Source organism: Athene cunicularia (assembly GCF_003259725.1).
Source record: "Athene cunicularia isolate RWA chromosome 1 unlocalized genomic scaffold, athCun1 chr1_part1, whole genome shotgun sequence".
NCBI lineage: Eukaryota > Metazoa > Chordata > Aves > Strigiformes > Strigidae > Athene > Athene cunicularia.
In genome coordinates this window covers 76832628-76849841 of record NW_020799091.1, presented here as the reverse complement: position 1 = coordinate 76849841, position 17214 = coordinate 76832628, and the positions used below count along the sequence as shown (strand labels likewise).

Here is a 17214-nt window from a genome sequence, read left to right as displayed (position 1 = left end):
AGAGTTTGAATCTCAACTCTCTGTATAGCCATTGCAGTAGAGGTTGAAGGTGAAGAAATGATAATATGGTACTTGAAATAAAGTGGGTTTGCTAACAGACCAGTGAATATTGTCTATTTATGCAGGAATAGTGGTTCAACCTCTTCTGAGTTTACTCTGTAGCTTGCTGAAATAGTTTCTCGCTTGGGAAGGCAATATAGCTGTCTAATCTTAAGGCTAGTCAGAGAGGAGAAGATTTAACTTTCTGTATTTTAGAACAGTGCTTTTGACATTGTCTCTGTGATCCAGTGACACTGTGTTAAATGGTATTAGGACCTAGATTCAATAAGGCAGAAAATAGGTTGGCATATAAACAAGTTAGGCAATTGCCTTGTACAGTAAGAAATACTGAAAATATTTCTTGTAATCTAACCATGGTTTGGCATGACCCTGCTCTGACACCATGACTCAATGGCAGTCTTATCCTCAGGATAAGTGGATTTTTAAAGCCTATTATTAACTTCCTATGGGCCAAACAAACAACTGGAGAAGAAATGGGGTCATTTGTGGTTGCTTATTTATTTCTCCTCCTGACACTTATATGCCTCCTGATTCTTCCTAGTGCCTGGAGCCCTGCAAAGAGTCCTGGGACTTGAAGAAAAACCATTGCCAAAGCTTCTGTGAGGTACGTCAGCCCAAGGGCACTCTTTCTCAATTTGTTCTAGCTGTCTCTTTCATTTAAATTATTAGCTTCAATGAGACAGCTAACAAACATAGGATTTTTACAGCATTTGCCTTCATTTGAATGGATACATATATAACAATTTAGCTATATTAAGTATGAATTTATTTTTTTTTCTGACTAAATGATTTATCTCAACTTGAAGTTTTAAGACTTAATCCAGTCACACTTACATAGCTTCTCTCAGAAGGTGCTGTTAAATCCCTCCTGTAAGATGCTATTTCTACCACATGTCTTTCTGTCTTTTCTGGTCATGTTTAAGAAAGAATATCTTTGTTTAAAAAATAAAATGTCAGTGTTTGAAAATCCTTGTGCAGTGTAGCTAGAAAAGATGGTTTTCCTGTATGTGAAAGTCAATCTGATTTCTAAAATAATATCTCTCCTAGAGTAACTAGACTGTGGACTTCTAGTTCAGAAGACTACTATCAAAATACATAATTATTCAGGAACAAGTCTTTGCAAAACAGTTTCAGAATGACCTTGTGAATAAGCAAACCTAGATCAGTTAAACTAGTACAAAACCCGAGATAGTTTTATTGGATTTAAAACAAGAGTGCTGAGTTGATGGAAGTCAGCTGTTACAGTTCTTGTTTTTTTTAGTACAGATGGGAATACCATCTCTGTAAAAAAAGTTGCTTTATTATAATGAAATCAATATAAAGATACAACTTTATTCAAGTCTATGAAAGTGTATGATTCTGATGATTTTCAGCTTTTCCTATAAAAAATAAGTGACCTTAATTGATATATTGATCTCACTGATACACTGATTTAACTCCCTCATCACTATGGGCATGCTTTTTCTGGTACAAGAGCATGTTTTATGTTTAACTGATTTTAAGCATCATGAAGATGATGATAATAAAGCTGTGATTTCCACGAAAAAAAAAAAAAATAGATCTGACTATGTGTACATAGGGATTACTGGATTACTGATCTATGCAGTCACATTAGAAGACAAAGAAAATTTTTCTCATGAAGACCAATCCTTGTAAAAGTTCTTTAACGCAGATTAATTGTTGCTTCCTCATATACAAAACTTTAAGGTAGTGGAATAAAGCAGTTTTACTTGATCTAATTTATGCCATTCTCATATATCAATTCTCACTAAGGCAGTATGTTTCCAGATATGGGTGAAAATATGTATAAAATTGGTTTAAAAGGAAAACATTTGTAGAACACTGTTCCATTGTAGTTAAAAGCAGTGAGCATCCCTCTTTGATTAGTGTTTTGTGGTTGAAGCTAAATTTAGAACTTCAAAGGCCCATAATGAAGAGCAGCACATTTAGCAGCTAACTGAAAAATGAGCTGTGAAATAGGGTGAGGAGGAGAAGCCTTGAGGACATATTATGCCTGAGGGAGCTATAAAGTTTTTAATTAAGTAGCTGCAAATTTGTGATGTTTTAGGATTTGAAATTAGCTTCACACACAGACAAAAGGCCACTTTCCTTTCTCTCAGACTCATGTATGCTCCATAGACATTGATTGGATTAAAGGAGGCTGTTTTCCTTTGAGGATGTTTTCAATCTTTTTGTATTTTGTAAAAAAATTTGGAAGCAACAATTTAGTTTTGTGTTTCTCAAGGTCCCTCCTTGGTATGTTACTTATTTACTGAATGAGTATAGTAATGTTAAAGGGACCCTATGTGTGAAGAAAAGGAGTCCATTTACCTGACTCCTTTCTTTTTATAAATTCAGTTTCCTGCTGGTTTGACTTCTTACTGGGCTAACCATGGGATGAGGTGTATTCCGATGAGGGGAACAGTAGGAATGCATGTCCAAGGATCACGGGGGTCAGTGGGAGAGATAGGGACAGCTCATTTTGGCAGCTTTCATGATAGTAAAGCCTTAACACAAAAATTCTTCCTTAAAACCCTGATTCAAAAATTCTGGACTGTTCTGTAGGACAAGATGGAAGAGGTAGTGTAGTGGCACATTCTTGGACCACAGTGATTTTGGAGAATAAACTGACACATAGTCTGTGAAACACCTGGACCTCCATAATAGTGAAGTCTTTCTCATTTTGCCAGAAATAAGAGAACAGTAAAAATAAGAAAGTAAAACATTTGAATATGAAAGGAAGTTGCAGAAGTTTCATGAATAGTTTTATGGAAAGTGAGTTATAATTCCTGTGTGGGCTTAGGAATCTGTAAATCAGATCTGTCCGAGTGGAAGCTTTTTGGTTGCTTTGAGATAGAAAGGCAGGCTATAGATAACCTCAGTTACATGGGTTGCCCCTCTACAGTTACACCAATCACTTTGAGGGAATCACTTTAGCTGGTTTTGCACCAAACTAAATAAAGCATCAGTTAAAAGAGGAGATGAAATCCTTATGTCACACACAATGTTTTCCCTGGGGTGCTAGATGCTATTTTTAATACAGTTTTAAGTGAACCTTGCAAACCTCTGACTAGTACACATTCTATAAAATGTCTATGTGTTGGAGCAATGTCTTGTATATCTAGGACTTGATTTCTCAAAGAAGTAGCATTTACTTTGATCTTTAATCAATGTATTTAAGGCTTATTTTAATCTGTATTTTCTGCTGATCACTTTATCAGAAATTTAGTTCTGTTCCCGTGAAGAGCTATACAATTACTAATGTGCTGGCAAGAACATAAAGATACTACAAAATCTCTTAGCCAACTCAGTTCAGACAGTATAATGAAAAAGATTTCACTTCTTTATTTAGAGTGGCATTAAATCAGATATTGTGGGTAAAATGTTAGGAAGTACAAAGGGAGGAATGTGGGGTAGTCCAAAAAAAAAAAAAGACTGTCTGACCATTGCTTCCCCTTTGTTTTGAGAATGTTTTTAATCTGTCATTGAGCAACTCTGTAGCCAGCCAATGTGAGGAAAACAAGGGATAGCGGGCAGATATAATCAACTTTATTCCATTAAAGATGGTGGTCTTACTTGAGGGAATTCATCATTCTGTACTTGGAATGCTTTTTTAGAAGTGGCTTGAATATACAAATCTTCAGGGATAGTCTTGCAAGAGCTGAAAATCCAAATTTTCCTTTAGGAAGTCTTGAAAAACATACATCTTTTCATTTTTGTTTTTTTTTGTTGTCGTTGTTTGGGAGTTGTTTTTTTTTTTTCCTATGTTCCTGTTGAAAACTTTATACAATTCTTTTGTTTTCCCTTTAGCCTCTTTTCCCCAAGAAGAATTATGAATGCCTAACTAGCTGTGAATTCCTTAAGTACATCCTGTCTGTGAAGCAAGGGGACTGCCCAGCACCTGAGAGGGCCAGTGGTTTTGCAGCTGCCTGTGTTGAAAGCTGTGAAGCTGATAGTGAATGTTCTGGAGTGAAGAAATGTTGTTCCAATGGATGCGGTCATACGTGCCAAGTTCCAAAAAATCTGTACAAAGGTAGAGTTTATTAATATGTACTCATACTGGGCTAATAACTTCAGGCCATAATAAAGTCTTGTGAAAAAACAGGACTTTCATTTCATAGGAGTTTGTATGGATGGAAAGAAAAAGGAAAGGTGCCTGTAGAGATGTGGGTGGACACTGAAAGATTGGAAACCCAGAGAAGAATGTTTCTCAAATTCTGATTGTTTTTTACCCCTTGTGAAGCCCATGCCTGGAAATCTGTGGAATGTAAACAGGTGGCTATAATGAATCATCTTAAGCAGAACAAATTTGCCAGTTTAGGTGAATCTCAGTTAATTTGAGGCAGATGAGAGAGAGTGGAGCAGGAAAATATTTAACGATAAATAGTTCATGTCCTATTAATCACAAATAACATTTATGTTTATAAGTCAAGCAGGTGGGACTACCAAATAAGAAGTGTAAAATAATCTGGTAAAAGAACAAATCAATACAGTATATTTGGTATTGTTGTTCTTAATAACCTAAAAACAAAATAGTGAAAGATTACAATATCTACACGTATGTATATTAATTCATTATCTAAATCTAAGGCAATCTTATTCAAAAATCTTTAATTGATTGGAGTCCTGAGTTTCTGTGAAAAAATATTTTCCTTGACATCCATCCACAAGAACATACAGACTAAAAAATTATTTGCTTAGACAAATTCCAGATTTTAATTTCTTGGAATTTAAAAAAGCTTTATACATGGAAGTATTGTGAAAATGTGCTCCTAACTTAGAACAACGAGAATTTATAAAAGTCATGTTCTTCTTCCAGAGTTGGAATGTTTTGTTAGAAATCCATTGTCCTTGCTTCGGTGATAAAAAATAAATACCAAACAGTTACTCTTCTGATAGCGTGGGTTCTCTGTGGAGAGCCTCATCAGCAGAACTCTGAACTAAACTTCAGGTTTAGGTCTGAATCCAGACTTATTTCCATCTGTGGATGAAAAATGGTAAAATATGTGAAGGAGATGGTGATTTTAAGTTCATTGCTTTAACTGAAATGTTGATGCTTCATTTTGAATTGGAATCTCCAACACTGGGACTAGATGATCTTCAAGGTCTTTTCCAACCTAGATGATTCTGTGATTCTGTGAATGTCCCTAGTGATGAGAATGTATGTCAGAAATAAAGTGCCTTGACTTTGAATCCTGTCTTTGAGTGTACAGGATGGGTCATCAGGAAGTCTTATTTACTTAATTAAGTCTTATTTACTTCCATAAATTGAGCAAATTTGATCTAAAAGTTGTAGAAGTTGAGCGAGCACAAAACTGATGGAGCTAGTACTCAAAGTATTTTGAACAATGGAGCAATACTGTGATCCAGATTTCCAGTGCAGAAGGGAAATTCTTGTTTCCAAGATACTTCAGAGCAACCTCTTTAAAGCTGTGAGGAATTAATACACTCTTATACACGGCACATTTCAAAATGAAAATTAAAATGGATCACTTAGTTATTTCTTCCACCTTCTTTAGACAAATGACAAGGGTGATAAACTTGCATTTGTATTGTGTACGTAATGATTTACATGATCAGGCTCCTTACCACAACTACAAAGCATTCCAGTAAATTTAACAGCTGGAAAAGGCAAAAACATAACAAGCAAACAAACAAACAAATGAAACAAGATGACATGGTTTTGGAGAGGACACAGGATATGACAGGATATGATATATTGTATAACTGCACACTGGAAAGTCTACTACTGTTCAGCCTAATTATATAGGAGCAGAACTAACCTTCTCTAACATCTTATCACCTATCTGCAGGAGGTGCTTGCTTGTAAGAGCATATATGGCATATATGTCTTGCAGAATAAGGGCAAGCCCAATACCATACTGCCTTCTCAGCAGATGAATTCAGCTAATTAGCTTCTTCAAGCTGTCTTTCTGCAACAAAGGAGGACAAATACAAGTGGGGTAGGCTTACTATTCATTTCCTCCAGTGGTAAATGACCTTCCTGTCAGTAAGGAAGAGCAAACTGCAAGCATGAGTAAGATCTAGTGAATATGTTTAGCTCTTATTCGTATAATTTTGACAGCACTCACAGCTAGAAAATGAACTCTGAATCTAAGAGTCTACAGAAGTTCCTATAGTTTCACTGTTGATCAAGCTCCGGAGATTAGTTACAACAGCAGATGTAAAAGACCCATCTGATTTGCTAGACTTATGAACTGTGTTTGCCCTCTGGTACTGAGTGCTAAAGCCCAGTCCTAAAAGAATATTAATGTAAGTACACCACCACCAAAGTCATATATTGCAAATGTTGGATTAATATGACAAGTCCATTTACTTGTTATCCTAATTGTTTATTAGCTTGCATTCACTATAATCTTCAAACTGGCCATTATAATTGTATTCTTTAATCTCTGTTAGGAGTATTACTAATCAGTTACACAGTCTTTACATTTTTATTTCTCTTTACTGGACATACCAGATGTTCTCTCCTACTCTTTTGTCATCTGCCTCATCCACCTCCTTTATGTTGTCTCAACTAGTGAAGGACTTCAGAAAGTGTCCCTTCTCCATGGCCTACCTATTTTTTTTTTCTATATGGACATAACAATGTTATAAATAACAGTGCCTAAAGTAGATTTGGTACTTTAGAGTTATAAATGGGGGCAATATGTCTGCTTAGAAATAAAACAGTTTAAAAATGCAGAAGGAAAAGGAAAGAAGAAAAGAGTATGGAAAATGCATTATGAGGTTCACTTTGTCTAATGTGCACATACGCATTTCCAAGTAAGGACAAGGACATGTATCTTTTCCCATGTTCTGCTGATGACAGCTGAAAAAATTACCTATCAACTTTTACCTGTTCAGAAGTTAGTGGTCTCTCAGATGTGATGATACACCTACTTGTGTGAACTTTCCACAACCTCTTTTTGACAGATTTAGGGTTCATGCTGTCTAAACCAGCTTAACTAGTTTTATCTGAAATGTGTAAGGGAGAAATCCATACAGCAGATGAAAGTACAGATCTGGCAAGGTAAATTGTGAAGAGATTGTGACATTTAAAGTGTATGATGATATGACAATATCATAACAGGATAGCTGGAGCCAGATGGTCACCCAAAGTTTAAAGGCTCTTTTCATTAATATTTCTGAATTAAAAAAATACTGTACAATTTTAACAGTGCACATCTCTGAGGCTTTGAACAACTGTGTTTATAACTAATGATGCCATGAATGAACCATTTACTGTCCAAAACCCTTCCATAGAAACTTTTTGAATTCCAGGGGAACCAATATTAAGATACAGATTCTTATGATGGATCAGTAGCATTTATTTTTCATGGCACAGAGATGCATGTACTGTTTGAAAGACACCTTTAGAAACATTTTTCCTGGGCCCTGGTGTTGCACACATACTGCAATCAGTGATTTTAATTCTTCAGTGAAGCACTGCAGACTTCAGAGGCCTAATTTGTTCCAGCGCAATGAAAGGGCTGACCATTTACATAATAAAAAGCACATTGAAGAGTAATTGGATCTACACATCTGGATATTAAATTGATGGTGCTGGTTCTACAAAAGTATTTTTAAATGCACTTGTGCTGGGCTCTCGTTGTTTGTGCTGCTGCGCTCCATCTGCACGCAATTACATAACACCAGAGAGGCTGAGATAGTTGCAATCAAGTGAATCCAACTGCCCCTAATGCAAAGCATATGGAAGTTTTCTTAACATGCAAATTGTAGGATTATTGTACATCATAATTAAAGAAGGGTTTTCAAATGTGGAAATCCAAACTGACATGTTCTGTGATGTTCGTTATATTAGACTAAGGCTGCAGGCTGTTGAAGGATATCCAGGGTTTAAACTGCTGTCATAACCAGATTTAAATACTGTATTTTCCTCGGGTTGATTTTACATTTCTTCAAGGGCTACAAGATCGACTTTCATTTACTTGTAGCTAATTGTATAATCAGATTTAGGGGAAGATCTCTTAAAATATAAAAGTGGTTTGCTCGCCTAAGGAAATTCTGGTACTTGGTCATCTGTGGCAGACTGAGTAGGAGACAATTTATCGAGCCAACACATACAGCTGGACTTACATGGATGCCCACTGAAATGATAAAATAGCTCAAGTGCATATGATAACTTGGTAAGAAGGTTTATATATCAGCATAGAAAATCTTGTGACATATCCTGAAGTGACAAAATGCTGTGCACTCAAATATATGATTTCCTAAAGTCTGTCTAGAGAAATGTATCTAACACTTGATTTATTAATTTAATCAAAAGATGCCAAATTTAAGGAGTTGTTTCTTCCCTCAAGCTACTGCAGATGTTTTTAAAAAGGTGATGTTACCAGCAGTGGAAACAATAGAAATAACTGTCCTTCAGCATCACTGTCTAATGAGAAATTACTGTAAAATTTTAGAAAGACATCTTTGTCTCTGAAATGTAACAATTTCCTATACATCTCTATTCCAAGATGCCTTGGATTTACCTTTCCTAGACCTTCAGGGAAGAATGGAGAGTGACACATCATACCATACAGCTGCATGCTGCCATGGAGAAGGCAGATGACTTTCTCAAGTATATCATACTAGTGTAAGATGTGTGAAATAATCCTGCTTCTCTAGTCTACATTGGTAAGGGCTTCGACACAGTCTGTCCAGTTTTAGGCTTGACTCTGGAGAAGGGCGTTGTGGACCAATGGGAAAGTTTCCAGAGACAACTGCAAGAATGATCAGAGTTCTAGAAACACTGGTTTAAAAGGAAAATGGAGTGCACTGTGGTTATTAGACTGAAGGAGAAAACATTCAGAGGCATGATAACAGTCTTGTAGTGCATAAAAGGTTCCTTCATAGATGAAAGAAAGAATATGTTTGCCACAATCCATGAATATCATCGACAAGTACCAAGTTTAAGATGCAGTGGAGGATACTCAACAAGGCAGTGAGGAAGCTTTCTAATGGTAAAGATAGAGAAGTAGTGGAATGAATTATTATGTGATGCTGTGGAAATTCTGTCATTAGATGTGTTTAAGAACAAATAAGGTGAAAAAACAAACAACAGGTATAGCTGATGCTTCTTGGGATCAAAGGGGTCTTTCTCCAAGTTATCAAAGCATATTTGGGGAGTTTTTTATGGTGAGATCAGTTTTAGCTTCCAAATTTCAGGTCCTTTAGTTTTAAAATGAAATTAAGAAATAATTTTGAAGATTTTTTAAAAAACAAGTTGTATTGTTAGCAGAGATAGGACAGCTATGAGCAGTTCTGAAACTCCCATGCTCATCAGCCTGTCCATTCCCCCTTTTTACCTTCTGACCAACAGTCTCCTTTTTTTTAAAAAAAAATATTTTTTTATAGTTTCATCTACATATGGTTTAATCACATATTGTAAATTACTCATATAATTTTGTCTCCATGTTCCTATTACAGGTGTTCCACTGAAACCCCGGAAAGAATTAAAATTCACAGAACTTCAGTCTGGAGACCTGGAGGTGAAGTGGTCTTCAAAATTCAATATTTCCATTGAGCCTGTGATCTATGTTGTTCAGAGGAGGTGGAATCAAGGAATCCATCCAAGTGAGGATGATGCTACTGACTGGCAAACTGTGGCACAGGTCAGTTTTTTGTAAAGTGATATAGATCCCTAGTTTCCAGACAATTATCTAAATGTCCTCTTCAGATGGGAGAAGAGTTGGATCACTTACAGGTGGGTAGGCTTATGCAGAGGGATCCCTTTATAGTGCCTCTCTCCAGGTCATGGCAGAACTGCAAACAGAATCCAGATCTCTAAGGCCTTCCTTCACTGCTCAATGAACTGGTTTCTAGATTTACTCAGGCGAAATGAACTTAAGTATTTTCTCTTCCAGTTTTGCAGTTATAGAAACATCAAATGCTTTTGGTATGTATTGAAAATGCACACTCAATAAAACATGTGGGAATATATATCAGTAAGGAAGTAAATAATGGTTTCCTTGCCCCCCAAACAAAAAAATACTCAGACGTTTGTGTTTTCAAAATGAGTTTATTTTGTGGATTTGCTACCTATAGACAAAAATATATAGAACCAGCTGAAGGCTTGATTTTTATAAGTCCAGTGAGTGGTGCTTTCTTGTAAGCACATACTTATGATATATTCAAATGGGAATTCCAAAGTCCCTGAAAGTCACAAATATCTTGAGAAATGTAGAATTAGATACCAAAATCCATTGAAGGAATTACCTAAGATACATAGTCCTTTTGAGGTCAGTGGTACTCTGTGCACAGTCTCCAAGGCGTGGCTTGGGTCTTATCAAAAAGGTAAGAAATACAATTGTGAAAAGGCTATTTAGTTTTTAAAATGAAGAGTGGAAAAATACACTAAACCCTTTTTTCTTTGTGAAGTTGGGGTTTTTTGTATCTTACCCTCACAATTCGAAAAGCCTGTGATGTCATGCTCTTATCACTCAGTGCAATCCGTACCGAAAATGTAAGATTCATGAGCAAATGTTTCTTAATGAGAAGCAGCCAACAAAGCATAAATTTTCACTTAGTTCCTTCCCAGTTTCAATCTGTTTTTTAACATGCTGACAGTCCACCTGGATGGCAGAGTTCCAATCATTTATCTTAACTGCTTCAACCTCATCCCTGCTGACAAGAAAAGTAAAACGCTGATTTTGAAAAGATCTGCAAAATGTCATTATAGCTAGTGAAAAAAGGGAAGAGAGAATAAATAGAACCATCCACAAAATAAAGTAAGGAGTTTAAATTCTGTGGCAATCTGTCTTCATTCTCTTCAGATTGTTTAGGAAAAAGCTATCTTAAATTAAAGTCAAGCTTTTGAAACTGAACACTCAGAAGTGAAGTTCTTAGCTTCAGTGTGGTGCTGCAGGGGGTCGTCACTATGTTAAGTCTTGCTCTGAAAAGGTCACCTGCAGCAGAGCCTGGCACAAAACACTGCTTGTGCAAGTCCAAGGGTACATGCACACCTCCAAACCTGATAAAGTTGCAGTGACTTATTTATTATCTCTCAGCTGAGGGGCAGGTCTTCAATCTGCATTCTCCATATTCAGCAAACAGCCTTTGCCACCAGGAAAACACTGTGTAGCAAAACTGAGACAGATCTGAATTACTCCTCACTGTTACCATGCCATGTCTAACTGCTAGACTGCAGAAGCCCACCTTTTCTGGCTGGTGGATCCTGTCTGCAAAGGTAGCACTCTGCTATGCTTTTTCTCATCCCAGAAACAGACCTCATGCACATTTCTAGAAGCATGCACTATATATGCTCCACAGTAGGTGGAATGTATACAAACCTCTGCCTTCTTACAGTGGATGTGCAAGAGAGAGTGTTTCAGAAATGTGTTCCTGTGCAAGAGTGATAAGAACCCTGACAGCTGCCTTTCCTGGGGCTCTGTTGTGGGTAGGCAGAAGGGGCTGAGTTAATCATTGTGGCAGGAGAAGCCTCCTCCAGCTGACATCTTTCTGAGTATTTTGCTGTCCCTTCTGCATCACAATTCATGTGTTTGATTGTGTGATGGACCCCACTGGGGATGTCAGTTCAGAACAAGCTTCAGGATGCCTAACTGACTTTCTGAACTGGGTATACCTCATGGGATATACAGGATGGGCACCCTTGAGGGGTGCTGGTAATCAGAATTTCTGTTTCTATACACTAATGTAGCTCCATGGTGTTTGTAGTTTTAGACATCCCACCAGGTTGTCAAATTTGTTAAGTGTGTCTGCATGCAAGAGAATCTTTTTTGCAGTATCAGCCACAAGGATGGATATCCGGTTTGATTAAAGTGTTTGCGTGCATAGCCTCCAGGCTTTTTTTCTCCACATAACAGATTTGTTCTTGTACGATTTTTGTATGATTGGGGTATGAGACCTTCAGCAAAGGCTGTGGAGAGCTCAGCTATTCAGCTTGAGAACTCCTGGAACATCTCAGTCTAGGGGAGATGGTGCTGGCTCTTTCATTACTCTGCAACTTAAGGTAGAGAGCATGTAAAAAGCAGTCGAAGATCAAAAAGGCAGCGGGTTAAGATCTGAATTTCTCTGTGCCTATGCCCATATGTAGTATAATAATGCAAAGTTATTGTTTTCATCTTCTTATAAGAAATTTCATAATATTTTATCATATTTCCTCATCCAATATTCTATTTTTATTATCTGTCTTAAGAAGAAATGGGGTTAGAATTTTCAATAACTTTATTTTAAAGTGCTTACTTTTCAAAAAATGTGCTGTTTTCTATTGCCTTTACATGAGTTAATTGCAAGCAATTTCTTGCGTCTCACATACATTTTTACTTGGTATTGAAAAAATAACTTTGAAAAAGTTTGTTTCCTTTGTATTGTATTGTGTCATGAGATCTTTTTTGATGTTTTCTTTTTAAGGAGGAAGGCTCAATCTCTTAGTATGTTATTTATTTAACTCTTCAAGTATATATAAAGAAAGCAAACACTTTTTTAGTTACTTTTCATTTCAGGAAGAAGGGATTTTGTTATCTTTAGCTTTTTACTTCATGTATTTGGGAAAACTTGACATAACTAACTATTTGACTAATTTCCATTGGTTAATATAAAAACTATGGGAACTAAGGTACTAGTTGGCCCAATTATCTATGATGTAATGTCCTAAGTGGTTATGCCAAGTTTGTTACACTACTCTTTTAAGGTTTAACCAGATGAGCAGGACCTGCTGCACTATCCCATGAGAATACCATACATCTTGTGAACAAACTTATCATTCTGTTTGGTGCTGATGCTTTCTAAAAATAATAGTATTACTGTTTACATTGGAAACTTAGATATATAAATGTATTAAGCTAATTAATGAAGTTAATTCAAATATGCCAGATCAATTATTTTCAGACAGAACATGCCTGTGTTGTGTGAATGGATGTCAAGTATATGTGTGTGTGTGTGCATATATATACACACATATATTTATAGATATATTATTATATATATTAGCAGACAAAAATGAAGTTTATTTATTAATTTATCCCTTTTTAAAAACAAATAAGTGGCAATACTTACTGCTAGCTTGATTGTGACAGACCTTAGTGCTTTACCTTGGAATTGCCTAAACTCTGTGGACAACTATTTTTAAAACTTACAAGTTTCTGAGATACCTGAAGTTCTGGTTCTGAGGATCGATCACAAGAAGTTTCTCAGCCCTTGACAGTGAGAAATCCTTGCTGGAGCTAATCACCAGTGCTGTACACTAAAGGTTTTATTCTCCATCTCCCAGGAGTGTCTTGCTTTGGTAAGCATTCTTAGAGACTGCCCACCATGTGTGAGGGATTGCATTCACATGAAATAGGGGAGGTCTGCTGTCCTATGATGGAGTGGTGGATGCAGTAGTGTCAGGTTTCTTCTGTATCAGGGGAAAGAAATGTAAACTCAGCTCTTCTGATAACCTGGTAGTATCCCTTCACTTTCTGAACTGCAAGTTCTTTTTTCACTGTGCACTGTTTCAAAAGAAGGTGTAGAGCTATGAACTCAGCAGGGTAAGGCTGTCCTCTCCTGTTCCCATTAAACATTTGCAGTGCAGAAAGGAATCCAGGATTGATAGGGTGAAGGAAAGAGAATGAACACAGTGAAACAATCCATTGATTACTGTAATGCTTGGACAGGGGAGAGTCCCCTGTACCAGTCTTTGCTACAAAGACCTTCTTCCACCAATTTTTAGATACATATATAAGACAAAAGTCCCTTTGGAGTGGTAACACAAGAATCCCATTTGAATGGCCTAATTTCTGTTCTTCTGGGTCATAAATTCTTCTTTCTTCTTCCCTCCCATCCTAACTAATCTCACCTTTCTCTTACAAGAAGTTGTAACTTTCAGCCTTCCTTTCTCTGAGGAAAGTTCTGCATGTCAATGTAGAACATGTTCTAATTTAAAATAGCATGCAACATTCAAGATGCTAGGGAATATTTTCTCCCAACCTCTAAGACAAAGGATGGGACTGAGGATAGTTAATCCATGCTCTGAGTAAGTACTTCAATCATTCGTCAGTTGTATGAGCACCAAAGGGAGTTTTCTGTAGGCATTTTGAAGAGAATAGCAGATAATCCCCCTTTGACAGACAGGATGAGGGAACTACTTTCAGGAGAGAGTTTAGGGCTTTAAGGACTGCTGGGAGTACAACTGTCGGTGCTTCCTAAATGGGGCATCTCTGGCCAAATCTCAGCCAAATTCTAAGCTGAAAGGCCAGCCACTTTCTTCTTTCTGGCCATTGGAGGTGGCCTGTTATCCCTTGGACCTGAAATGCACTCTTGAGAAGGAGTGTCAAGCTGTCCTCTGTACTCTCCAGGTTTTGTCATTGCGCTTATGTGCTGCTCTTCATATAAAGTTGTATCCTAATATAATTAATGGGGACTTTCCCTTGTCTTCATTGAACTTTGAATGGTGATGAAGGTGGACATGTTGGCCAATGATTTTGTCTGAGAGCTCATTTGTTACTTTATTCCAAATGAAACACCTATTAGGATTGGCGGTTAGCTTCAAAACATTCCTCTTTTAAGTAAATGGGTAATGCATAGCCAAAATAGTCACTATGGTCCCTTAATGATTTGAGGGGTGATCTTTTTGCTTTGTCTTTTAATTTATGATTCTTAAAAAAAAAATAGCATTCTAAGAAATCAATAAAATTGTTGTTTGATTTCTCTCATATTTAGGCAGAATTTTAGGTATGTGATGAAATTCAACCATTAGTTATTTAATACCACTCAGCATACCATTTAGTGGTCTTACATTAATATAAGATAGATATTGAAAGGACTCTGAATATTATGATCTCAGCTCCAAACATACTTAAGTAGTGAGAACTAACTAATCCGAATCAACTAAACAAACAATTCAATTTACCATTAAGGTAGTGTAAGATATCTCAGTAGTACTTAGCTCTTTCTTTAAATTTATTAAATCTATGTAAATGTTGCTTAGAGGTGCCAAAGTAGTTTATAGTCTATAATCCAGGTGTTACAGGTACACCTTGTGCATGCCATTGAGTTACCAGGAACTTTGCCAGCAAAATGAATGATGAAAGTAATAGTCCTAAGGCACGTTCATAAATTAATTTTGGTGATATGGATTGACAGATTATTTGATTTTACAGTAGTTCACAGTTGCCACAGAAGGCTTACACAACTGAAATCCTTTCTTTTAATCAGTCCTAGCACAACAGATGTGCTGATACATATGATAAGATTTCTTAGCTGAAGAATCTGAGGTCAAGTCTATTCAGATTATGCTTGCCTTGTAAATAAATTCAGCAAATCTGTTTTTAAAAACCCACAGTGTTATTATTAGTTAATTACAATTAGGTATTAGTCCTGACCCTGATTTCAGTTACAGCAGTAGCCTGAATATATCCTTGGGTTTTTTTCTGTTATTATAGTGATAGTTTATATTACTCTTGTTCACTGTTGTGTCTTATCTGTTAGTTCTTAAGTATGTGCGCCTGCATGCTGAAAAAAAATAGCAAATTTGAGTGCTCCATAAAATGAAAAAAAAAAAAGAAGTAAAAGTTGGTTGAGAAAGGCTTTTTCTTCTGTAGGGCACCCCTTAATTGCATGAAATAATTCACTCTACAGGTAACATAAAAGCTAAAAAAGAGAAAGAAGATGATGCAGACAATGAAAACATTGGGACTATTACCTCTGCTTAAGACAGAAAGACAAATACAGTGGTCTGAATGGAGAAGGACTCTGAGTAGCAGCAATATGTGCGGGGCTCAAAGTTTCCAACACTTTGTCAGTCTGAGAGCAGTTAATAGTGCAGTTTAGAAAGTATCTCTTTCATTTACCTTTACATGCACACACAAATGCGATGTCTGTTTCCCTAAATTTTGCTTGTCACTGAATGAAGAGATTAAGGATTACACATACAAATTTTACTTGCCAGGGCTCTAAAAATACCATTACTGGAGAGCTGAAGCAACTTCCTCAAGTTCTGGCTATCTGAGTTAGCTTGGCAGCTGCTACTTTCTTACACAGATTGGAAAGGGAGCAAAAAGCAGAAATTATCACAGAATACCTGGTTGGAAGGGATGTCAAGGATCATCTGGTCCAACCTTTCTTGGCAAAACCACAGTCTAGACAAGGTGGCCCAGCACCCTGTCCAGCTGAATCTTAAAATTGTCCAATGTTGGGGAATCCATCACTTTCCTGGGGAAATTTTTCCATTGGCTGATTGTTTTCACTGTGGACAGTTTTCCTCTTGTGCCCAATTGGAATCTCCCCAGGAGTAACTTGTACGTATTACCCTTAATGTTTTCCATGTGACTCCTTTTAAAAAAAGAGTCTCCATCTTCTTTGTAGCCACCTTTTAAATATTGGAACATGGTGATAAGGTCTCCCCTAAGCCTTCTTTTCTCAAGGCTGAACAAGCCCAGTTTTCTCAGCCTTTCCTCACATGGCAGGTGTCCCAGTCCCTTGATTGTCTTTGTGGTTCTTCTCTGGACCATCTCCAGCCTGTCCACATCTTTTTTGCATAGCAGGGACCAAAACTGCACACAGTATTTTAGGTGTGGCCTGACAAGCACTGAATAGAGTGGGATAATGACTTCTTTTTCTCTGCTGATGATGCCCTTGTTGATGCAACCCATCATCCTGTTGGCTTTCTTTGCCGCAGCAGCTCACTGTTCACTCACACTGATCTTGTTGTCCACCAGGATCTCCAGGTCCCTTTCCACAGAGCCGCTCCCCAGCCAGGCAGATCCCAGCCTGTGCTGCACTCCTGGATTGTGTTTTTCCATGTGCAAGATGTTACACTTGTTTTTGCTAAACTTGGTAAGGTCTTTGTTAGCCCACTCTTCCAGCCTATCCAGGTCTTCTTGCAGGGTGGTTCTCCCTTCCCAAGTATCCACTTCCTCACTCAGTTTGGTGTCATCATCAAACTTCATCAGGGTACACTTGACCCCATCATCCAGATCACTTACGAAGATATTAAACAAGTGTTTGGCCCAGTGGAGGACCCCACTTGTGACAGGTTGCCAGTTTGAAAAGTTGCTCTTTACCACCACTCTTTGGGTGTGACCTGTCAGCCAGTTCCCCACCCACCTCATGGACCACTTGTCTAGACTGTAATGCATCAGTTTCTCTAGGAGGAGGCTGTGGGGAACTATATCAAAGTCCTTGAAGAAATCCAGGGAGACAATGTCC

The 17214-nt window shown here is 37.2% G+C and overlaps 1 protein-coding gene across 1 annotated transcript in view; it reads left to right on the top strand.

The window, feature by feature from the left end:
- ANOS1 (anosmin 1) overlaps window positions 1-17214 on the top strand; it is a 139297-nt gene that overhangs the window by 74628 nt on the left and 47455 nt on the right. Inside the window, exons 3-5 of the mRNA XM_026850773.1 lie at window positions 602-664; window positions 3871-4093; window positions 9496-9680. The gene's annotated coding sequence lies outside the window, so the exon portion shown is untranslated. The remainder of the gene's footprint in view (window positions 1-601; window positions 665-3870; window positions 4094-9495; window positions 9681-17214) is intronic.